The sequence below is a fragment of the Pelodiscus sinensis genome, chromosome 22 (genome assembly GCF_049634645.1).
Source record: "Pelodiscus sinensis isolate JC-2024 chromosome 22, ASM4963464v1, whole genome shotgun sequence".
Classification (NCBI taxonomy): domain Eukaryota; kingdom Metazoa; phylum Chordata; order Testudines; family Trionychidae; genus Pelodiscus; species Pelodiscus sinensis.
The window spans coordinates 26,005,703-26,025,786 of NC_134732.1; the positions used below are offsets into that span (position 1 = coordinate 26,005,703).

The 20,084-nt window shown below is 53.4% G+C and overlaps 1 long non-coding RNA gene across 4 annotated transcripts in view; it reads right to left on the reverse strand.

Annotated features, from left to right (window-relative positions):
* Nucleotides 1-1,147: 1,147 nt before the first annotated feature.
* LOC102460128 (uncharacterized) overlaps nucleotides 1,148-20,084 on the reverse strand; it is a 29,152-nt gene continuing 10,215 nt past the window's right edge. Inside the window, exons 2-7 of one of the 4 annotated variants that reach the window (XR_012897215.1) lie at nucleotides 13,091-13,165; nucleotides 5,570-5,687; nucleotides 3,840-4,053; nucleotides 3,590-3,695; nucleotides 1,883-2,232; nucleotides 1,148-1,792 (exon numbers count right to left, since the gene is read on the reverse strand). This is a non-coding gene — a long non-coding RNA (uncharacterized LOC102460128). Of the gene's footprint in view, nucleotides 1,793-1,882; nucleotides 2,247-3,589; nucleotides 3,699-3,839; nucleotides 4,054-5,569; nucleotides 5,688-13,090; nucleotides 13,166-20,084 lie in introns of all 4 variants that reach the window. The other 3 variants (XR_012897214.1, XR_012897212.1, XR_012897213.1) reach the window with 3 other exon arrangements.

Here is a 20,084-nt window from a genome sequence, read left to right on the forward strand (position 1 = left end):
ACCTGCCTCTGAGACGCACCAAGAAACACCCCGGCCTGCCCCAGTTCAACTGAACGTTGAACCCGTTCACCAATTCAATGGGATTTCCCATCCCTGGGGCAGGAGCCCCACGGCGGTGGCTGTAAGTGTGTCTCTAGCCCGTGTCGGTGCCGTGCAGCACCCGCTACTGCTCCGACCGGCAGCTTGGTTTGGACTGAGCCCCGTGTTTCTTGTGGCATCATGCGATGCCGGGGGCATGTCTGTGCCATGTGCGTGGGCCATGGATTGTGTCCGTGCGACCGCTCTAGCAATGGTCTGGCCTACAGAACCAGCGGGAATCTTGCCATGGTCGTGGGGCGCAAAGAGGATCTGTTCCCTGGGATTAGCCCCAGCAGGTCGCTCGGGGCGAGGATCTGGCAGAGTCCGAAGGTCTGTGGCCGCTGGGCACAGTAAGACTTAGCCAGCCAGTCTGAAGTGGTGGAAGGAGCGGGACACAAAATCTCGTTGAGAAATGTATTGTCCACTATTCCAGTGTTACGCTAGTTACAGGCCTGGACTGGAGTTTCCACTGAGATCGCTGTGGCACCACAGCACCACCATTCCTTTTCGGGACGAATTATTTTATTAAATGTAACATTCAAGGCACAGAACCAGTTAGTCAAATATGACAGGCACTGAGCGGCCAGTGTGCAATGTATTGACAGGCAGCGTGTGCAATGCACAGCCCCAGAGGGTCTGCAGTGAAGTCAGAACATTCAAGGCACACCAAATATTTCATACAGACAAGCAGAATAAAACCCACAGTCAAAACCAGAGCAGCCAGCCAGCAAGGGATGCCCGGGGTCGGGCTCGGTACCGGTTTTCTCAGGTGTTACATTAGAGCTTTGAATTCCTGGAGGCACAGTCCCTGTGATTACGTCGGACATGCCCTGGATTTCCTGGATCAGAAATGCTTGGAAAGTGGGACTGGGCCCCTCCAAACATGAGGGAGTCCAGATTGGACCCAAACTTGAATGGAGGCCTGTCTTCCCTCTGGCTTTGTATGGGACCCACTGCTCCAAGTGGCTTGGATTCTGGAGAAGTTTAACAGTTGCTGTCCTGCCGGCCTCCGCAAAGACAGCAGCTTGGTCAGCTCTGGCAGGCAACATGTTGTGTTCACATGGTGCCGGAGATGCTGCCGGCCTGCAGGGTCGGAGGGGCAGGGCACCCACACATCAATAACGAGGTCAAAAAAGCAACGGCAGTTTAGCATTAGGTCTGAACAGACACCTCTGTGGAGTGGCAGTGGGGCTCTGGCTAACGACGCACAGGGGGAAGCTCTGAGATTTGTCACATTAATATTATCCAGAGAGAGGAAGCCGGAAGGAGGAGATAGCTGAAGAGTCAGGTAAGGATTCATGCTGAGTGTTGGAGGCTGCAGAGAAAAAAGCAACTAGTAGCAGAGCGAAATGACTGACACCACTTAAAAGGGCAAGAGAAGTGGAATGGCTAGACACATCACACACTAAATAGGAAACACATGGGAAATGCTGGTCAGAGAATGCTGGCACACAGCTGAGGTCTCTGAAAAAGAAAAAAAAGAGGAAACAGAAAACAAGATGGGAAGATAAAATTTCAAAGCAAGCACTAAATGGGTCGCAGTCCCGGCTAACAGGGAGCCGGGTGGTGAGTGTGCCCAGTAGCACATGGAGAACTGCCGCTGACCATTAACACCTTTTGCTGAGGCTCCCGGCACAGAACTTTAATCCTCTTCGGCACCGATCACTAGGGACTCCAATCCCATCAATTGCTATTTCTCCCCAGCAATCGTGCTCTGCAATTCGCAAAAACAAGTGGAGCCTTAACTGCCCCAACACCACTAACAAACCCTTGTTAATTATTTAGATTTGTAAATAAGAAATACCTGGGATTTAATAATGTGATCTTCATTAAAGCAGCCATCAGAGCCGCAGGGTTCCTAGCACAGCCGCTTCCTTCTCACTGGCTGCTTCCGGCACCACCTTTGCTTCCTCCAGCAGCAGCCCCTGTCCGCGGGCAGGCCGAGGGCCCAGACCCAGTCCCCTGCCTGCTGTCCTTTCCGTGGAACACGTCTCTTTGAAGAGCCAAGGCTGTTCAAAAAGGGAGGCGGATGCAGGTGTTTCCGCGACTCGGCGCCGTTCCGGCCAGGCTCTCTGCAGGGCTCGGCGGGGCGTGCGGCGTTGTCTCCGGGGCTCCGGGGGGAGCCGTGTGCCGGGGACTGGAACGGCAGCGCACCTACAACAAAGAGCCTGGGAGAGCAAGTCCCGTGGCTACAGGGCAGATTTGCACAGGGCCCGCACTCGCTCCACAGGGTGCTGGGTCGTCCCAGCTGCCTGTGTGGGGAAAACGCGGCCTGGCTCCCACCTGTGAGCGCCACCGGTGGCAGACACTCAACGCATCCCAGGGACGGGGTGGCACACAGCGCCATGCAGGGGAGCCGGCGCCAGCCTCAGTCCACCTGGCGTATCCGTCAAAGGCCGCTGACACCAAGTTTCTACCCGGTGGGCACTGCCAAAGCAATGCCCAGGACGCGGCGCAGGGGCCAGAGCGGGGCCCAGGGGCTCTCTGCCCGCTCCCCACTTCCTGTTTGACCTGAGAACTCAATTCCCTCCGTCCCTGGCGGTTCAGCCGTCCCGAGCCCCAGGGAGGGGGATAAGGCTTCGGCTCCTGTGCTGGCTCGTCACAGGTTTCTTGCCAGCTGGGCTCTGCCTGCCTGACCCTGCAGGAACCACTCCCCAAGTGACCACTGGTAACTGTGTCCGCGGGACTAACGTGCCGTGGGCTTTGCACAGCCGTCGAGACGGTGACTTGGCTCCAGAGCACGAGGGGCCGGGAGCTGGCAGAGCAGGCTCTCGCGGAGCCCAGCCACTCTTGGCCTTTGCTTCGGGCACGGGCAGAAGAGAGAGAGAGGAGCAACAGGCCCCTGGCGCCAGACTCCAGCCGGCGAGCTGGGGACTCAGCAGCCCTGGAGGGGGGTGTGCAGCCCCCAGGGGAGTGGGACTAAGCAGCCCCAGGAACTGCAGCGCAGCAGGGACCTGGCTTGGAACAGCAGGGGGTTGCTCCTTGTGTGTGGTGGGCACCTCTCCGGGAGAGAAGAGCAGCAGGGACAGTCCTAAGGCCACGAGGGGGCAGTCCCAGCATGGACATTGGGAGCCAGCTGCATTTCTGCCTGCAGCCCGGGGCTTCCCCTGGAGGGCAAACATCAGGCCCCCTCCACCCTGCCTGCTCAGCACTGGCCCTGCGTGGCATCTGTGTACGGCAGGGGCTGCACCACTGGGGCCACCCAGTCACACGGGCAGCCTGGGGGGGAGCTGGGCTCCGTCTCTGCCCAGCGCCGTGCTGGCCTGGAGTCTTTGCAAGGGCTCAGGGGGCTCCGAGCGGGTTTTCTCCTCGGGCGCGGGAAGCTCTGAAAGCAGCACGAGAGCCGCGGGTGGCGGGCAAGTCACAAGCCTAAGGGGCAGCGAGAGGGCAGGGACTAGAGCGGGCAGGTAACAGGGATCCCAGCAGGACCCCCTCTGGCTCTGCCTTCCAACCGCAGGCAGGGCTCAGTCGCTGGCCCTCGAATTCTGGGGGTGAATTATTCACGACTTACACGCAGCTTTGCAGGGGACCCTGCTCCAGGCGGTGGGAAAGCGATCCGCCTGCACGGTCTACTCGGGCTCTGCTATGGATGAAGCTGAAGCAAAAATCCTCCCTGGCTGCTAGAATGACCAGAGAGGGGAAATCTGATCAGCGCAACACAGGCCTTTCCAGCACAAGTTTAACACGAAGCAGCAGCCAGGATAGGTGCCGTCTCTGAGGGCTGGCGGGGGGAGGCTTTTCGCAATGTGGTGCTCTCTTACCCGGCGCAGGGTTACACGTCTTGCTCGCTTCATTCCAGAGACGTCATGTGGCCTGTTTGCGTGGGCTCTGGAGCGCTCACGGGTTCCTAGTGTGAACTCCTCGTTGGCAGACACACAGGGCTCTTCTCAGGCCTGGGGGAACACTGGGCTGACCAGTTTGAGAGCGAGGCCAGACCATCCTTCCGCAGAACAGAACTCCCACCTGCTCAGCAGCCTGGGACAAGGCAGGGACGAGAGAGGATGATTTGGGGCCAGGTGCTGCCATCTTTACGCAGCCTGAGAATCGCATTGCCCCTCGCGTAGCCCCAGGGCGGGGCTGGCGGGGGCAGAATACTTAGTGTGAGTAAGGGAGACAGGCCCAGGCCCCTTGAATTGTGGAGAGTAAAAGCTATTCACCAAGGGAGTGTCCACACACAAAAGTTGCACTGGGTTAACTAAATCCGTTTACCACCTCACCTTTAGGTAAAATGCTGCTACTCCTGCCTGTATGGTCGTGCCCTTAGGACCACAGGACCCGAGCGTTGGAACAGCTGGTTTGAGGTAATTCCAGCGCATCTTCTGCTTCAAACCCAACAAGCCCAACCCCTCAGACAACCAAACAGCAGACACATTAGTCTCCTTGCTCATTTCCCATCACAGCTATTTCTGTGACATTATACAAGCTGGTTTGGTGTGTTAACCTGACTCCTACTCAATACTTCCTGGGCTTGGATAGGTTAAAGACCATCTCTTGGGGAACCATATGCCTACAGGGAACACTGAATTTAAAAGGATTTGAAAAACCTGTATGAGTGATAGAAAAATCACATTTTTACCACCAGAAAGCTGCCGATTATTGTCTGGGTCTTTTTGACTTGATTTCTCACACTGCAGATTTACATGGTTACAATGAAATAGTGGGGTAAAATAGCTCAGGGGTAGGTATGTGTCAAGTGTTGATAGAGTTTACATGCCATGTATTTTACTGTCTATTGATGTTTCAATGTTACATTTAACTATGGATCAAACACAGCCAGAGCCAAATTCCATCTTCTTCTGTGAAGCAAAATAGATCCGCGGAAAGCAACGTGAGTGGTGCTCATGAAACAACCCACAATTTGAATAAAAATTTTGGAGGTTAGAAAGTGCTTCATTCCCACGAGCTTGCACCCATCCTGGCTTCAGCCAGAAGCTGAAGCTGAGGACGATTGCTCCTATGCTATTTCTGAGCCCACCGAACCTCAGCAGTGGTGGGAATCTAAAGGCAGGACTATTGCAACCCGGATGTGAGCAGCTCTCCGCTTGGCCTGGGGAGGAAATAATTTTGCTGTGCGCTTGGCCAGGGGTAGCCGCACAGCAGCAACCTTCCTCTCAAGCTCTCTCCTTCAGGGCAGCTCGAATCTGCCTCTGGTGGTTACCTCCCTAGATTAGTTCTCCTGGGTTGTGGGAGGTGAGTCTCCCTTGCCTCTCGCCTTGTTGGAGCATTTACACCAGTGCACAGTGAATGCAGAATGCTCGCCTGCTGGCCTGACACACACCGGGCTGCGCTGGCAGGCTTTAAACCCACTGTGCACCCACAACCAGCCCTTCTTTTCTACCTCGTTGCCTGTGGCGGTGAAGATGGGATTGTGGAGAGGTCACAAGCCCCTGGGAAAGCGGCAGCCCAGTGGAATTACCGGGCTCGCTTCACAGATTTCAAACATCAAAGGCTCTTATGCTCTCCTGACTCTTCTGTTTCTCTAGGTCCTTACCTGGCCTCCATCTCCGCAGGAGCCGAGTCCCTCATGCTCTCTAGTGGGTTGGTCTTTCTTCCTGCACCCCAGAGAAGTTCTGCTCAGAACTTTGCCTTGCTGAGAAGCCGTTTGGTCCCTACAAAGGCATTTTAAAACCTGAATGTTTCTGAAGTTGTTATTGGCTGCAGAGGCTAAGGGATGGGCAGTAAATAGAATACTGCTTAACAAAGGTATCAATTAAAAAACCAGACTGGCTCTGATTGACAGCAAATGCTGGATTAAGCTTCGTTTCCCGCGGAGTCCAAGGTGTCCTTCCCCAAAGCAGGATCCTCAGGACTAGCCCTGGTCTCCACTGCAGTGTCTCTTCCCATCCTCCGTAACAATGAGACCTGACTGGGAAAGGGAAAGGGAAAGTTCCCACTTTGGGGGCGCTTGTGTTCCCTGTGAGCACTGACTGTCTCGGCTCACCTCCCCGTGCTGTCAGTAGGCCGAGAGGGAAAGAACCAGGCAGCCACACAAACAGCCTTTTGCCAACTGCAAAGAGATTAAATTGGCAGAAAGAGACATTTTATGCTCCAGTGTCACAGCAGGTTTTACCAGCAATGGAAACAATGCAAATCGCTCCCTGGGCAATGCCTAGCCCTGTGTTTCTGGACTGGGACCATTGTCCGTGGTAAAGCAGAGATGTCGCATGCCAGCAGCGTCTGGGCAAACGCCACCCGGGAGCAGGGGCCCTCTGTTTGGAGAGTGGCCCTATGCACAGAGCCACCGTGCAGACAAGGTATAAACTGTTGAGAAAGAAGAAAATCACTTTGGGCCGAGAGCTTTGTCTGAACTTTGTCCTTTTCTCAAGCAAAGGAAAATATTATTTCACCCTTTAAAGAACCACACATAATAAGAGGCGAAATGTCAAGACCAATGTTGATATAAACCCCCAAGGAAAACAAACATCCATGTGGCTTCTCCAAAAGGTCTCACTCCTCACCCCTCTTCCCTAGTTTAAACAGATTTAGTAAGTGGGCAGGAATGGTGGGGGGAGGGGGCTTCTCCAGGGTCGATTGTAAAGGTCCTCCGTAAAGTCCCCGCCTGGTACCTCGTCTTCAGGCAGATGCTCAGCTCCGGGGAGGATTGGCCTGCCTGGGATGGCAGAACCTCGGGCTTTCATGATGAAAGCTCCGTGAGCAAGGCCAAGGCGTCTCCCCCTTCCAGCACTGAGAAGCCCCGGTTCCCCAGTGCCCCAGCATAGCCTGCCCCGCCAGCAGAGGGCTGCAGGAAACGCCACACGCCGCTCAAGCCGATGAGTGAGGGTGGCGCTTGCTTGGCTGCTTGTGGTGGAACCACCGAGCCCCGTCCGGGCGGGAGGGCGGAAAGACGCACTGGGGACGGAGGCGGCTCATTGTCTCAAGGTATTCCTGGGGCCTCTGGAGGAGTCACGTGGGGCCAGGCAAACAAGACTTGGTGACTTCTAACGCCCCCTGCCTGTAACGTGGGGCACACAGCTAACTCCTAGCACCTGGGAAGAGCCGGGTGGTGCACCGTGGTACGTGGCTGTGCACGCCAGCAAGGCGCCTCTCCCCAGGCTCCAGCGGGATGTGGCCTAGTGAGTTTGCACAGAGCCCCTTGCTATCTGCTTCGGGGCAGGCCCTGGGCTGGCGGGAGCACAGTCTGGCAATGCTTAGACCCTGGGCCCGCCCCACCCGGGCACAGGCACGCTCTGCGGCACCCCCTGCTCCGTGTCTCCGCACTGCTCCTTCCCTCCACGGGCTGGGTGGCTGGGCTCTGCGCCACGGACCAGACTGCGGCGTGTACGCTGGGCCTCAGGGGCGTTCCTCCCATTCCGGGGGGCGGAGCAGAGCCGGGCGCACCCAGGGCTCTTGGGCAGGCAGCCCCGAAACAGAAACGCCTGATTCCCAGGCTGTACCAGCCAGTGCGGATACAACATGCCCAGCCCCGGCCGCAGCAATCCGCACACTGTGCAGCACAGAGGTACAGGAATGAATAATTCAAGAGCCGGGCTGGCTCCGCAAGAGCATCAGCACCAGGATAAATCACCAGTAATTCCAAAGCCACATTCCCAGGTTCACTTATAACCATCTTGGTATCTGGAGTCCCACTGGGAGCCATAAACGACACCGAGTCCACAGCAGGAAAATAAACATGCAGCTAAGTGGCAAGGATTCATTTACCCCCAAAGGGGAACCACTTGACTCTGTAGAGTATTGGTTTAATACACACAGAGCACGTTTCACCTTCAAGTACATCCCCAGTTCCAGGGGAGCGGGCTGCCTGGGGGAAGAGGGATGCGGCCGGGAGCCCTCCTAGCAAAGCTGCCAGCCTGAGCCCATTGTGCTAGACAAGGGCCAGACATGCCTGGAAAGCCCCAAGTGCCAGGTTCAAAGCAAAGGCAAAAAGTGACAGTGCCCGAGGGCCTTGCCCATCTTCATTCAGCCCTTCCTTTTTCGGGGTGCACGGGGCTGAAGATTGTATCAGAGACCTTGTGACCTTCCGTGTTTACAAAACGGCCTGGCTCCTGCATTGCTTTAGGAAAGTTCGGGTCTAGTCCACCAACTTTATTATTGTTTCAAATCTTGGGATTTTGGTGGGCCTAACAAAACCAATTTCTCCTGCCATTAATATCTGCATTTCCACATCACGAGCTATGAATGGGACACAGCCAGCCCACTGAATTAGCCTCATTCACATGGGTCCTACAATTTAGGTACTACTTCTGCTGTTACAGCTCTCTCTTGGTGTAGGTCATTTCCACTCCAATTCCTCTGATGAAGTGGTTGTGCCCTCAAAAGCTCATGATTCTCTGGATTTTGGCTAGTCTCTAAGGTGCCACAGAGCCACTCTCTGTTTCTAACTTTAAGGAGTTTGTCTAACTAAGGATTTCAAAACTTGGCCTGGTACTGCTCAAGAGTGAATAGGAACAGACTTAGATTGGACTTTCCCTTTTTCCGCTAGCAAAAATAAACCCAAAATGTCTCAAAGGTCAACAGTCCAAGTGATGCTTCCAGAAGAGACGTGATTAAATAGTACTAGCAAAATGCAAAACTATTCAGAACTAGCTGAGCGGTGTCAGAACTATCTGAGCAGTGTGATCCACTGGGGGTGGCAAAGAGCGAATAGGCCTTCATTTCAAAACTGGGTTCTTAGCAAAATGCAGCCTGGGCTCAGAGGTGATTGACTGAGAACAGAGACCCAGCACTTGTGAAAACAGAACCGAGCGCTGCACTTGGAGCCAACTTGCCTCCGACAAAACACCCCCTGACATCAATCTGTTAAACTCAGCGGGACTTTCTCAAGATTCCTCCCCTGTGCATCCACCTTATCTGCAACTCCATTTGGTACGATCCCATGTTATCTCACCGTCCCGCACTGATCTCTGCCGACTACACAGAAGCCTTCGGAAGCTCTGGTGAGTCAAGCCAGGTGAGGATGGAGCAGAAAAGCTCCTGGGTTTTGCTGCTGGCATAAATGAGAGGTGAAACGTTTCTCGTTGAGTCGTAAGTGAGCAAAGGAGCCAGCAGGGAGCAGGGGGTGTTGCGTTGCTGGAGGTGCCATACGTAAGATGAGAAATAAAAGCCAGGGCCTGACTGCTAATGAGTGTGATAAAGAATCTATGTCCGGTTTTTCCTAACAGCAGAATGTTACAGTCACACTACAGAGTTTTGTCGGGAAAGTGGCTGTTTTTTTGATAAAACGTGAGGAACGTCCACACTGCAAGCATGTTCTTCCACAAGAAAATCGAAAGAACAGAGGGATTTTTCTGGCATTTTGGTAATCCTCATTGTGCAAGGAAGAAACCTTTTTCCGAACAAGCTCTTTTGCAAAAAGGCATGTGTGGAGGAGGAAGAGGGAGTTCTTTTGGAAGAAGAGGAAAGAGGAAAAAGCACAGGTGCCCTGGTGGCCATTCCGTCCATAGCAATCACAGCTTACACGCGAGAGAGCGCCCATTCAGAGTGGATGCTCTCTTTCGAAAAAGGAGATCGATTTTTGTTGCACTTTTTCAGTGTGGACGCTCTCTTTTGGAAGAACTTTTTCCGGAAGATCTCTTCCAAAAAAAAGCTTTTTCTGAAAGAAGCCTGCAGTCTAGACATAGCCTCAGAATGGTAACAGTCAGCCGCTCATTGCTCTGGTTTCACTCCAGTTTTGTCAATTTCTTCTCTGCTGGAAGCAGGCGTGCTTTACTGGGACTAATGTTGTGATGCAGAGAGATTAAGAAATATCTGGTCACATAAATATGTAGCAATCCAGGATGTATTTCAGTTCTCTCAAAATATCTAGAGGGCAAATAAAGAAAGGGCAGAGACATTCTAGTCTAAAAATACAAAAGAAACCCCAAATCCACTTTTTCACAATCTGTAATTACAAACAGTTAAGCCTTTGACCCTAAAATGTAGCATCCAGTGAAACCCCCTGGCAAACAAAACAATAATTTACATTTGTAGCTATCTAAATGTTCTACACTTAACATTTGAAATCCTAAATTCTCATAAACACTGTTGTCAAGTTGATTTGATTCCAACGCTATTGTTGTTCTTATTATACAAAACACATTGGAGTTTTTAAATGTGTTCTCTGGTTATTCGGTTGTTTAATTTAGTTTTGATTTGTTTTAAAAGACAGTCGGAAAAGGCACATTCATTCTATGCAGCAGGTTTTGGCTAAAACAAATGCACATCAAATAACTTATTTAAACCGAAACTCTCATAAAGTTTTAACAAGACACCAGATAATTACAGGACAGGGCTGATGTCCAGCTCTGTCGGGAGTCCAAAGGTTTGAAGTATATTTAAGATAGAGATCAAATAGAATCATAATATTACCAAGTCTCCCACCCTCAGTGATGCATCTGCTTTTTCAAGGCCAATCCGTTTTAATGCACTTGTGCATTTATATCCACATCATATAAAATGCCCTGCCATGGACTATTCTAAATGTTCTAATACAGGTTTTATGGTCGAAATATGGGCTCTTTGTTCTTCCAACATACATTTTAACACGACTGCAAAGTAACTAAATAAATGAAAACGCATTTTTAAACATGATATTAGCTTTTCTGTCAAATATAGACAAAATGTTCTCCCTCGTTATTTGTAAATGGATTCTACCCCTTTAATTAAATCTGCCCAAAGGTTATGGCAAGCAATTTAGATCCCAGATTTGATCTGTCTGCAAAGAGCTCTCTAATCTGGCCTCAAATGCTGTCTGGATTTCAACTATCTATCTGTGTCTTCATTTTTTCAGACCGATTCCCCGGTGGCGAGGTGGTTTTGGAGTCCAGCAGTGAAGCGACTGACGTTGTTTCACACATCATCTTGTCTCTCTCAGACAGAGGTAGAGCTCTTCTCTGATGCTAGCTTCAGTCCTAGGGCCGCTTAGCAACATTCAAGAGTGTCCGTGCAAATGGAGAAAGGCTCAGAGGAGTAGCTGTGTTAGTCTCTAAGGCTACGTCTCCACTGCACACTTATTTCGAAATAAGCTATTCTGGAAGAAATACTCTGAAATAGCTTACTTCGAAATAGCACGTCTACACTGCAGGGAAGCCTCAAAACGAGTCCAAGGTCGGCTTCCCTAATGTGGACGTGCTACCTCGATTTAGAGCCTCAGAGGCACTGGGGAGTAATTACTCTGAGGGTATGTCCAGACTACATGGCTCTGTCGATGGAGCCATGTAGATGTTTGTTCGGCAAAGGGAAATGAAGCCACGATTTAAATAATCGCGGCTTCATTTAAATTTAAATGGCTGCCCGCTCTGCTGATCAGCTGTTTGTCGGCAGATCGGGGCAGTCTGGACACTCCCCGGTCGACATGAAAGCCCTTTATCGACCTCCCCGGTAAACCTCATCCTAGGAGGCATAATGGGGAGGTCGATAAAGGGTTTTCAGGTCGGCGCGGGAGCATCCAGACTAGCGCGCTGAGCCGACAAAGAGCTGATCAGCTGTTTGTCGGCTCAGCGTGGCAGCCATTTAAATTGAAATGAAGCCGCGATTATTTAAATCGCAGCTTCATTTCCCTCTGCCGATCAGCCTAATCTACATGGCTCCATCGATGGAGCCATGTAGTTTAGACACACCCCGAATGGTCCTGAGGAGGGGCTATTTCAAAACAGCAGCAGTGGAGCGTCCACGGCTACTTGGGCAGAGGCGTTGCTCCTCGTGGAATGAGGCTCACCGAAGTCGGACTAAGCCGCCCGTTATTTCAAATGGATTTTGAAATAACAGAAGTGCCGTGTAGACGCTCGCCTTGTTATTTGCGCTCCGCAAACGGAGGAGAAGGGACACTCTGGCAGGCTCTGTGGCTCTGCGTGACTTGCCCCCCTTTCTCTGCCTCCCTGTCCCCGGCTTGCACTTGGCTTCCTGCCTCGCCGCAGCATTCTGGAGGCTAGCGGCGTTTGGGTCAGGGCAGCGGGTGCTAAGACCTGCATCAGCCCAGGGCGCGTTCCAGGGCAAGTCTGTGCTTCCAAATGACCAGGGATTGGCTTCTCAGTGCCCAGCTCATGGACCTGCCTGGGCCGGTGCGAGAGGGGGCAGGCAGCTTGTACTCTTGGAGGGCGTGCAGGGGCGCTGATCTGGGCACTTCCCCGGTACAAGTGTCTCTGCATTACAGCCAGGCCCACCTGCCTCTTCCTGTGTGCACGGGAGACGTGCTCGGAGAGGGCTCCTCTTTAAGGACAGCCCTGCCCGGCGTGGGTGGGGTGGGTGGATCTGCAGGTCTGGAGGCTTGGGGCAGGGTCCATCTTGTCGCTGTTCTGTACAGCACCATCGGCGCACCTCGTGCTGAGCACACCAGGGCGGGGGCGTCTCCTGGCCCCGCCCAATCCGGCCAGACCAATCGTTAATTTCAGGAATTCCGAGCTTCCAGAGACAGATGGGGGCAGTGTGATAATCTTGGGGACCTCCTGCAGCACACCGGCCCGAGAACTGCCCCAGAATCATTCCTAGAGCAGAGAAATCCCCCTCTTGATTTAAAACCAGTCGGCGATGGAGAACCCACCGTGCCCCTGGGCAAACGGCTCAGTGCTTAGTGATGCTCAGTGTCAAAAATGTCTGACTTCGCTCCAGACTGAATCTGGCCAGCTTTCCCCTCCCGCCCGTGGAGAGCGCTGCGCCGTTCTCTGCTAGGCTAGGAGCTGTTTGGAGGCTGACCGCCTGCAGTCAAGTCACACCTTAGCCCTCTCTTCGTGCAGCCCTGTGGGTCTGCAGGGCAGGGTTTCCAATTCTTTAATCATTCACGTGGCTCTTCTCTGAACCCTCCTCAAGTGAAAAACATCCCTCTTGAATTGTGGCACCAGCTATGGATACAGGAGCCCAGCTGCTGCTGCTCCTGTGCCAAATCCAAAGGTAAAATCATCTCTCTTCACTACTTGGGAGTCCCCTGTCCAGGCATCCCGAGACCATGCTGGCTCCTTTGGCCAGCGTCACCTTGAGATTCCGTGGACAGCAGATTGTCTAAGACCCTCAAATCGTTTTTGTAAGTCACAGCTTCCCAGGAAAGAGGACCCCAGCCTCAAAGTAGAGCAGGGCTGCTCACCACGTGGCCCGCAGGCCGCATGCAACCCACGGCCCGTTGGTTTGCGGCTCACGGTGCAGCTTGGGTACACGCGGCCTGTGGGCGGGAGCCAAAACAAAAAAGTAGAGTCAAAATAATGGTCTTCTGTTGATACACGTTTTAGTACTTAAATTCCTGGACCGTCATTGCTCATTCCAAGTGCTGTCATATGGTAGAACTTGGGTAAATATTGCAATGTATTAATATCAGCAGAACTGACTGAAATGGGGCCTGTGTGTGGTGTAGCCTTGCCTTAATCTTTGTATTCATGCCTGTCACTGGAAAAGAAGCTATTTGCATATATTTGCATATTATATGCAACCACACTTAAGTTGTGGCCCTTGGCACGTGCTGTGAATATCATTGTGGCCCTCGGGGCTTCCAAAGTTGAGTGGCCCTGAAGTAGAGCCTCCCTGCTCTGTTCCCAGACGGGTACCTCTACATTTCGCCACATTAAAACGCCTACTGTTTGTTTCTGCTCAGTTTCCCAAGTGATTCAGCTGCTCTGAATCATCAACCTGCCCTCTTCCTTGCCTACCACTCAGGGCCGGCTTTAGGAACTGCGGGGCCCAATTCGAACAGTTTCGCAGCAACCCATCAATGTGCCACTGACTAGCGCCGCATGAGCATGTGCCCTGTGGCTTTTCTTCCTCCCCCTTTTTACCTCCCCAGCATTCGCTTTCACTTCTCTGCCCCGGCGAGCCGCTGTCCCTTCTCCAGAGGGGTTGCTCTGTACGTTTGTTGGATTCGTGCACATTCATGGACAGGGCCAGCTTTCGGAAGTGGGGGCCCAATTCGAACAGCTTCGATGGGCCCCGGCAGCCAGGATTTTTATATTGAGCAAAAAAAAAAAAAAAAAAAAAAAACCACCGCCCACAAAAAAAGAGTCACAGCCCCTTTAAATCCGCAGCTACAGGGCAGAGTCATGTCCCGCCTTCCCGCCAAAGCCCAGGGCCGACCCCCCCCGCCCCCACGGTGCAGGGAAACCCTGCGCTCGACTCACCCCTCCTGTGGCTCAGGGAAGCCGCCGCGCTCCTCCAGGGCCGACGCCTCCTCCCACAGCTCGCCAGGCCCGCCAGCACACTTCCGGCTTTAGGGCGCGGGGCCCTCTTAGGCGCGGGGCCCGATTCGGGGGAATCGGTCGAATCGGCCTAAAGCCGGCCCGGCTACCACTCTCCCCATTTCTGTCATCTGCAAACCTGGATTGTGTGCTCTCTTCCAGGCCACTGATAAGGATGTGAAATCGCGCAGGGCCAGGGGCCCCCAACCTTTGGAAGCATGAGATCACTTTTTGAATTTAAGTGCAACCAGGATCTGCCTCAAACCTGGCCCCGCCTCCTTCCCGCCCCTTCTGCGAGGTCCCGCCCCTGCTCACTCCATCCTCCCTCCACCATCCTCACTCACTTTTATCAGGCTGGGGGCAGGGGCTTGGGATGCAGGAGGGGCTCGGGACGGGGGACGGGGTTCGGAATGCGGCTCCAGCTGGGCACCGCTTTCCACAGGTGACTTCCGGGGGGTGGTGCAGTGGGACTAAGGCAGAGTCAGCCCTGCCCTGGCCCTGCACCACTCCCAAAAGCAGCCAGCGAACTCTCCATCCCTGCCCCCCTCTGCTCTGTGGAGATGGGGTACAGGGTTGGGGGAGGGGCACCCTGACATCAGCACCCCCCCCACTTCCTGTGCCCTGCACAGCAAGCAGGAGGCTCCCGGGGGTGAGGGGACCTCCAAAGCAGTGGGCAGGAGCAGCACAGCAGTGCTGAGAGGGGCAGCCGAAGGCCAAACCTGTCAGGATCACCTGCCAGAGGTTCCAAGATCTACCAGTCAATCCCGACCGACTGCTTGGTGACCACTAGCACAGGACCCAGCAGAACATGACTGCAGACAGACCTGCACCAAACAGATTCCCCGGGCACAGTTACATCCTGAGCCCTAGCCGGTAGCCAGTTTTAATCCACTGAAGATGTGATCTGTTCATTTGTCTCTCTCTAGCTTTGTCATCAAAATGTCTCGATGTACCAAGTCAGACACCTTGGCGGGGGGCTGGGCCGACAATGCCAGGTTTCCACCCACAGCGCTGTGAGTTCTAAGTTACCAGCCTTTCCAACCTCCCTCGAGAGTTTGGTGTTTTCCTTAAAGCCCTGGCCCCTGAAGGCATTCCCAATGCCCCACCCACCGGAGCAAACACTACAAAGACTCCCCAATGTATTGCTAAGCTCCCATGCTTTGCTAGCCAATCACATGATATTTTGAAGGAAGACTTATTAATATTCAACATCAGGAGCTGACTACAGAAAAGTTAATAGAACTTTTGTTGTGGATTTAAATCAAAGCAGGCTCTGTCTTTTAAGTGTTCCTGTCTCCACCTGCTGGTAAAGTGCAGCTAATCTATTGGCCACGGCCGGAAGAAGAGAATTTAGAGAAACCAAGTTCCCCCGAGATATTTTCCCTCCAAATTCAGGGTCCACCCTAGTGTTATGTACACACTCTGTATTCCCACTAGGCACTCTGGCTGCACAGGGAATGCAGCATTGCTCATAGCAATGTATTTATTGGCAGATGCTCCCTTTTCAAATGGTTTATTTTTACCACTCTGAAATCACTGTAGTAATACAGACTTTTTTTTTAACAAAATCGACTCCTCTATCACTTTAAAATATATAAACAATTTTTAAATTGTTTTCCCTGGGCACTAGCAGGATTAGAACTGCAATTCCAGAGGTGAAAGGCCTGTAATTAATCCAGTGTGCCAATGAAATCCCATCAGTTAAACATATTTCATTAATATTTGTTTTTTTAATGTTAAGCCACATTATAAACATTTTAATAGTTCACATCTGTCTCTCATTGAACAACTGTAATTGAAATTAAAACTCTAGTTTTTCCAAGGTAATTGTGTTTTAGAAATGCACATTCTTGTTCATGCATGAACAACATTTACAGCCAAATATCTCGAAACATGCAGAAGACTCTGCTTAACCAGAAATTAAAAAGCACATCATGTGTCCTTCACCTGATGGAGAGAGTAAAACACTGTTCAAAGATCCCTCTTGCGACTCAGGGTGCCTTCACAGAGAGCTTCTGAATGTAAAATCCCAGAGAGGCATTGAGTGTGTCTGTTCCAAGGCAATGAATTCATATTGATATTGCTCGCAAATGTCCAGGAACACTTTTGATTTTTCCCTAAATCAACAGCAGCTATTGTGGCAAGGGGGATGCTGTAGAATTTAACAAGCTAGAAAAGAGTTGTGCAACATTTTCCTTTTTTCCACTTTGACCTGTAAATATACAGAATTTGACAGAGGTTTCTTCAGATCTGTATCCTTTCCTAATTTTAACAGCAACAGTTTGATATTTTGGCAGTAAGCTATTTCAATAATTAAGCAAGGTCTGATTTCTGAGCCTTTTAGGTACCAGGCACTTCTGGCCAAAAAGACCATGAGAAAGAATTCCAACACCAACACAATAAAGAACCAAAAAATTGATTCTGTTCAATGTCTAAATGTAGCTAGAACTCAAATAACGGAGATGTTGGCTTTCTATGGGCCGGCTATGAAACTCCTCCACACTAGCCTTATTGGGTTTTGCCTAGAAATAACTAAACCCTAATAGACACATGTTCATAAATACTGTGTGATCCATAACCCTATTTACTCAGATTATGAGATTCCCCCTTTAACACACTGCAGCATTCTCAAGGTAAACTTCCTTCAGGTAAAAAACCCACAAATCACTGTAAACATATACACGTAACTAGCCTTCCCCTACATTACTGTTGTGAATATACTGACTTGAGGAGATCCATAAAAGCACACTGCATTCTACACAACACAGAGTCTGTGTCTACACAGCTGTGTTATTCCAGAATAGTGGATGTTATTCCAGAATAACAAAGAGTGCATCTACACAGCAACATTATTTCAAAATAACTTAGTCGGCATCTACACAGCCGGGGGTTATTTTGAACTAATGTTGAAATGCTGGCAAGCTGGAGGACTTCTTACTCCGACTCCTGTAATGCTCCTTGTAGGAGGAGTAAGGGAAGTCGGAGGACGCGTCTATTTCGAAGTAAGTGCTGTACAGATGCTCCCAATTTCAAAATAAGCTATTTATTTCGAAATAAGCTACGCAATTGATGTAGCTTAACTTGGGTAGCTTATTTCGAGGTAAGCCCTGCTGTGCAGACACACCCTTATGGAAGTTGGAGGAAGCCTGCTCTTCTTTCCACTTCCTGCTGTGCAGACAGAGCCTAAAGCCAAATTAAGCCTTTTTGACTTCAGCTTGCAATTGATGTAGCTGAAGTTGTGTAGCTTAATTTGACTTTTGCCCTGATGTGTAGACGTGCCCATAAAGACCAAATTCCTGTTCTGGGGCAACAAAGCAAAGCGTGGAGGCACCGTCTGGACCAGGATCGCTGGCAGGAGGAGGAAGGGCTTGTGAAGATGGTTAGCGAGAGCCTGCTCAGAGCACAGAGATGCTGCACAGCAGGTGCTGAGAGGAGCCCAAAGGGGCAGTATGAGGGGCTGGGAGACGTGCTCTTCAGAAGGGGTATAAATGTGTGAAACCCAGGAGTTTACGCTGCACTTTCCAAAAGAGCATTTTGATCTCGTCATTGAAGCGGTTTCAAAGTTCCAAGAACGTCAGCCTGGCCAGGCTGGGTCTGACTGAAGGGCCAGCCAGCCCAGCCAGCATCCAGGCTCGGACAGTGGCCTGTGCCAGGTGCCTCAGAGAAACTGATCAGTGGAGGGCAGTTTCAAGTGACCAAGCCCTGCCATCAAGTCCAGGCCCCCCCAGTTGGATGTTTAGGGACACCGGGAGCATGGTCTTACCACGCTTACCATCTTCGCTGATTGGTTTGTTGGGCCTGTCCCTCAGAAGGGGCCAGTGTGACCATCCTAACACAGGCCACAGAGATTTCCAAAATAAGCCCCAGAGCAGAGCCTGTAGAGAAGCAAAGGCAATACCAGCAGCGCTGCTTGCCTGCGGATGGCCTTGAACCTGGGATCTCTGGAGCCGCTAGGTGCCAGCTGGCTCTGGCTAAGGCTAAGGCTGCAGAACACAGCCATGCTCGCTGTTAGGGTCTGGGTGCCATTGGACCGGGCAGTGCAGCACACCCAGCAGGCGTGTGGGATAACCATCCACTCCATTCACAAATTGTCAGTGATGGAGAAGCGCTGGTGACGGCTCAGCCGGCGGTGAATTACCCGCACCGCCAGCCCCAGTCTGACTGCAACGCCCAGGGCTGGATTCTGTTGCACCTTCCTCCGCTAGATTGCGGCGCCGGTGATTAAATATCTACAGGGCCCAGGAGCATGGAAGTTTTGCCAGCGACCGGAGAAGGTGCCAAGTCTGGTTCAGTGTGATACTGGGAAGACGAGCTGGGGACTGGGGAAAGACCAGGGATAATCGACCATCTGGTCCTGATCTGGGAAATACTTTGGCACGGGCTTAAGCGCTTCTCCATTAGCAAATCATTTAAACGCAGGCTAAGTGCTTTGCCCAACGGGGCTGCTTTCCTGCGCGCTGGGCTGGAGAGAAAAGCCCTGCGAGGGAAGGGATCCTGCCGCTGATGCAGTAATGAATTGTCTGCGAAACGAGACACCCTGGAAGTGCCGGGTGGTACCAGGGGAGCTATTCCAGCCGCAGTCACCTCGGTAAATGGCCGCACTTCCGAGTGTGCACGAAGTCCTCGGGGCTGGGTTTAAAGGCCAGGTTGCTCCTGGTGCGAACTAGCGCACAAGGGCAGGAAGAGCCTGGCGCGCGTGCAGCCAAGCGACACTTTCTCGGCTGTGCTCGCAAGCGGCGCTGCTCATCGGAGGGGTCACGGGCTGTTCTGAGCGCCCCTCAACAACGGGGTTGCAGAAAGGCCCGAGGAGCCCCCCGCCCCCGCCGGGGCTTAAACCCTCTTGCCCACGGAGCGCTCTGATGCGCCGCAGGCAGGGTCTAGACGGGCCAGCGGCCGCCGCTGTGCGCCGCTCTCAGCGAGCCTGGCCCGCTCCGCCGGGGCAGCGGCAGGGCAGGTGGCGGGAGAGGACGGGCCGGGGGCCGGGAGAGAGCGGTTTGAAGGAGAAAAGGCAGGACAGCCTGGTGCAGCCCCATCGATCTCCCTCCCCCGCCGCAGGGAGGTGCTGAAATAATTCAGTGGGGCGAACCGAGGGCGGCCGCGGCTCCTCTGCCACCGTCCACAGGAGGCTGCGCTGAGACGCGATCTTGCTCCGGATCAGCCTGGAGCGAAGCCAGAGCTCGCTCGGAGCCAGGTGCTCCCCCCCTCCCCCCGGGGCGGTTACACGTCGGGGCAGGGCCCGCGGCAGCCTTGCTCTGCTCTCATCCTGGGGACCCGGCGATCGCTGCTCCGCGGCGCGGCACCAAGGCGTTAGCCGCCCCCCAAACCCTTCTGGCCCCGAGCCCGCCGGGGCCGCGCGGGGAGAAACGCTGCCCAAATGCCCCACCCATCCCCCACCTTCCTGCCTCGCCTGGCCAGAGGCTCGGCGCCTGCCCCTGAGCGCTGGTGCGACCCGCCGGATGCTCCCGGGCAGTCCATGGGCAGAGACTGGAAGGGAACCCGTGACCCAGACGGGACTGGCCCGGGAGCGGCGGGGTTGGGGGGCGCGAGGCGGGAACCGCTGCGCTTCCCTCCCCGCGCGGCAGGGCTCGGCCCGGCCGCAAAGCCTGGCCCGGGCGCCCTCTCTGGGACCCCGCAGCCGGGCCGGGCCGGCCCGCAGCTCGCTCGCTCTCAGACGTGTCGTTCCGCGCTGGTGCCGAGTCTCCTCGCGGCGCGTTTCCCCGCTTCTGGCGGGCGCTTTGCTCGCTCGCAGGACCCAGCCCCGTGTCCGGCTCCACGCACGTGCCCCGCGGCGCTCGCTGCTCCACTCGCTTGTTACCCAGCCGCGGTACCGCCTCCGGCCCCGGCCCCGGCCCCCGCTGTGCTGGGAGCCAGGGCGCGCCAGGTCCCCGGGCAGCGGAGCTCCCCCGGCGCCAGGGC